The sequence below is a fragment of the Lagopus muta genome, chromosome 1 (assembly GCF_023343835.1).
Source record: "Lagopus muta isolate bLagMut1 chromosome 1, bLagMut1 primary, whole genome shotgun sequence".
Taxonomy (NCBI): Eukaryota; Metazoa; Chordata; class Aves; order Galliformes; family Phasianidae; genus Lagopus; species Lagopus muta.
The window spans coordinates 30,712,466-30,716,813 of record NC_064433.1 but is presented as its reverse complement, the minus strand read 5'-3'; the positions used below and the strand labels follow the sequence as shown (position 1 = coordinate 30,716,813).

Genomic DNA, 4,348 nt, shown 5'->3' with positions numbered 1-4,348 from the left:
TGGTTCAGGAAAACATCAGTGCCTTCTGAGAGATTAGGTGTACTCACTGCAATTGGAATTTAAAGACACAGATCTCTTCCAGTCCAAAACAATTAGTGTCATCTATCACTTTGTTATTTCTTATTTACAGTCATAAAGTCACCTCTTATAGGGGTTAAATGAGTTTTCTAAATATCAGAATTGTTACTTTGATATAATAACATGCTAAAATTCGCAGCTTTTTCTGGGATTAATATTTTGACTTTTCCCTGAATAAATGACCTAGTTTCTTTCCATTGATTTAACCTTCTGCAAACTTTTCTCTGTGGGAATCCCACTGATTTCAGCCAGAGTCACTGGATGTCACTACAGAGTCAAAGTCAGAGGGACTGCAGAAACCCAAACCTCAGCACTGGCAGTGTTAAAATGTTATCAGCATCCTTCAGGAGGGCTGGAGCACCGTTTTGCCAATTCTCCCTTTTTAACTGGAAAACACTTAAAATCCCAGACCTAGGTTTCACAGGACTGGGAGGAAGCATTCTTAAAGGAAATAATTATATTACAGGGTTTATGGTTATTGGAAAAAGTTTGGAAAAGGGCAAATATAATGGGTTGTAACATCACAATACAGATAATAATGATATAAATTTTATTTTGAAGGCTTTCTGATTTTAAAATAATCTGAAATTTTGTCACACTTTGAATCATGATGTTGGATATAGGGAAAAAAATCCTAAAAGTGTAAAAAAATGTGCTCTCAATTCCAATGCCCTGTAAAGGAAATGCAACTTATAGTTGTATTGATATCAGTATCAGTATTGGTATCAGCATGGTCACTTCATTCAAGTGAAGGATTTTCTTTTATTTAAGAATAAAAACAGTGTTTTCATGTGCCATGTTAATGAGATAAATCGGGGATTTCCATAGAAGCACCTGAGATTATTTTCTCCCTGGTGCCATTTATAATGGTGACCTTATCACAGAGAAAATCTTGTTACCTTAAACTATTGTATCCTGAGCAATTTTTGGGGCGAGGTTAGAAGGCAGAATAAGAGCAGGAGGAGTCAAGGTGTCTGGGAATGCAAAGTACATATTGCTGAACCAGTCCAGCCCAGCAATGACTTTGTGGACATTACAGCTGTTTAACAGCCTACGTGAAATGAGCCGGTGCCGCACAGTGGCTGTTTCCTGCAGGACCCAGTGATGCCAAGTGGGGACACTTTGGGCCGGTGCTGCTGGTCCTGACTCAGAGCATGAGCAGAGGTTGAGGGAACAGTGCTCTTGTCCTGTTGCCATAACCCCTTTATCCCGCGGCAACAACCGACTAGCCCAACTGTTTTAGGGCACAATGCAGAAAGGCGTAACAGAAATGTGACCTCTGCACTTAGGAGCTTCCAGGCTAAATATCTGCTGTGTGCACAAAGAGCCTCATTGCTTAGGCCACCTATCTCATGCCTTTTCAAAGCATCAACACTCATCTGTAAACTTAAACGTTCCATTTTAATTTGCTGACTCCTTATTTCACATCTCGAAATCACATCAGAATCTGTGTTGACCTGTGGAAGTTTTACAGTATCTTGTGATTTTATCAACATTACCTGATGCAAAATGAAACAAGGAATTGAGACAAAAAGCACACAGGAAATAATTCCCTGTCTCGTGTTACTTGTATGTGATATGAATAAACAGCAGATGTCAGCACTAATCCAGAACTTGGAATGTTCATAAGGGCTTTAATCAGACCCCACTCTACTATCTTCAGATTGCATATGCTCACACTGTGGAGAAACTCATCAAAATACCTGGTTGGAAGTACAAAAATGTTTTTATTTCAAGAACTTTTATACATCTTAAGCAACACTCCTAGCTAGCAAGGTAGGATAGGTGTTTGCCCTATCTTCATGCTAAAAGATAATCAAATCCATAAGTTTCCCTAAAAATTAAAGAGATTTTTAAAAACTGGCTTAGAAGAACTAGTAGCTTGGAAATAATCAAATGAGGTTCAGGAGAACAGATGAGCAATGAATAGGCCTGAGGCTGAAGGACAGAGTTCCCTGTGCAGTTGCCAAGTGGTTGCGCTGGTTTGGGCCCGGTGATCTTTACATCCCCTGAACAAAATCTACAAACTATTGAAGATTTTCTTGGAGATAAGACTTAAATTTAGCAGTACAAGTATACAAAAACCATGTGCACCTGTGTGATGAGTTGCACGAAGATGTGGGAATCCTGTCCCTGCTTGGTCACCATCACTTTGAAGTCAGAGGATGCTCATTTCCTTCTGGCAGGTGTGTAGCATCCATTGACTTGCTGTCTCTCAAGCTGAAGTCTTCTCAGCTCTTGAAATAGAAAGTCAAAAGGAAAATCTTGAAATGTTGCAAGATCAAGCAGGCATTTGCTGCAAGCACAAAGCACAGTTAAACCTCTCAGGACTTTTACCACTATCACAACTTAATCATAAATACCATTTCGATCTTAGAAGATAGAATATCTCAAGTTGGAAGGAACCTGTCAGGATCATTGAGTCCAACTCCTGGCTTTGCACAGGACAACTCAAAAACGAGATCATATGACTGAGAGCATTGTCCAGAAATTCTTAAAGTGCGCCAACTTGGGTCTGGGACCACTGCCCTGGGCAACCTATTCAATGACCACCACCTCCTCAGCAAAGAACCTTTTCCTTACCCCCCAACCTGACCCTCCCTTGACACAGCTCTGTGCCATTCCCTCGGGTCCTGTCACAGTCACCAGAGAGCAGAGATCAATGCTGCCCCTCCTGTACCCTCATGAGGAAGCTGTAGGCTGTGATACAAGAACATGCGTCTTATGATAGAGCCCAAGATTTTTCTTTTAAATATCTTTGGTGAGAACTCACAAATCTTGCAGATACTTGATGTCTGCAGCAAAGGATACGTGGTGAGTCTGCCCCATACAGACATCTTTGAGTCAAGATTCTTCCCAAAACAAAAGCAAGTTTTGTACCAACGTATATCAGTATGTGGTCCTGAGTTGAAGAACAGCAATCATACATGGGAGTTTATACATTTTCTGAAGTATCTTCCTTCAAAAACAAAAAATGACAGGCTTAATGACTTTATTATCTACAGAAGGATCACATGTTCTTTGGTGACCAGGGTTCACGTGTTCTTTTACTGCTAGTGAATAGAAAAAGAGCAGAAGTATACTCATGGTCAATTATACAGTAAAAATAGCTCAGCTATTTTAAATCGCATTAGTACTGGTTACAAAACTGAACTTAAATCTGTTTATATTATCATCTTAACAGACTCACAGTACCTCCTAAGCTGAGAGCTAAGTCCCAGCCTGAACAAACTGTCAAGATGCACAGATCCACCTTCAATTTTTAGCAAACATTACCATGAGATTTTTTCCCACTGCCTTCCCTGTCATTCCCCAATTCTTGCTCCCTAAACTCTTCTATTCTATGCTATTTTTGCAAAAAAATAAATAGACTGTTTCTATTAGCCAGTAAAATGACTGACTTTGATTCATCTTCTTTGACTGAAGAATATAAGAGGCCATCAATCTTCACTGTCAACATGGAGATGTCAAAAGTGAAGTGGTGACAAAATTGTTGGGGAAGAACATGGAAAGAAAAAAAGCAAGGAGGCAAAGAGAATGAAAGATAGTGAATCCCCTTCTCAAAAGAGGGGAAAAGAAATACTACTGTACCTCATTATTGGTACTAACTGACGTTGTGTCAGGTTTAAAACTTCATTTTTCACACTGAATCAGAGATGCAATACCTGAGAAGAACTACAGCCTTGTCATGAATTTAGAGGAAAATTTGGAAAAGTTAAAAAAAAATGTCCCTTTGAGTTATTTGAATTTTGATCTCTACTGTTTGCAATAGCAAAGAAAAGAAACCTTTAGAGCATACATCTGGAATTAGCTATATCTTTTCTTTGCAGGATTACAGTACTCTCCTTCACTCACCTGTGAACTGCTCCCCTGCGGTGTCTTCTCTCTTTTTAAGTGGCAGCTGGCTCTTTTCCAACTATAAGCACTGAAGGCTGATTCTTCCAACCTTTTCAATACATTCTTCATGCATACCGGCTGCTATTCTGCAAAAGCTTGAGAGATAGGATGAATTCCATATCATACTCCAAAGATTATTTAATTCTGGTGACTCCCCAGGTGTCACCAAGCAAAATCATATGGTCTGCCATAAATATCCCATATTTAGATTTCAGATGCCTAAAGTATTAGCAAAAAATACCTCAGTTGTTCTTCATTACTGCTCCATCAGTGACAGAATAAGAGTTGGATTGAAGTATACTGGCCAAACAGTCACTGCAATTGTCTACTCTTTCAAATCTCTACCAGTCAGAAGACACTTTCCACATCTAAT

At 39.4% G+C, this 4,348-nt stretch overlaps 1 long non-coding RNA gene across 1 annotated transcript; it reads right to left on the bottom strand.

The window, feature by feature from the left end:
* Window positions 1-1,530: 1,530 nt before the first annotated feature.
* On the bottom strand, window positions 1,531-4,068 carry LOC125694667 (uncharacterized). Its single transcript, XR_007377664.1, has 3 exons — window positions 3,934-4,068; window positions 2,890-3,037; window positions 1,531-2,315 (listed from the first exon to the last, which is right to left on the bottom strand). It is a non-coding gene; the product is annotated as an uncharacterized LOC125694667 (long non-coding RNA).
* Window positions 4,069-4,348: the final 280 nt, after the last annotated feature.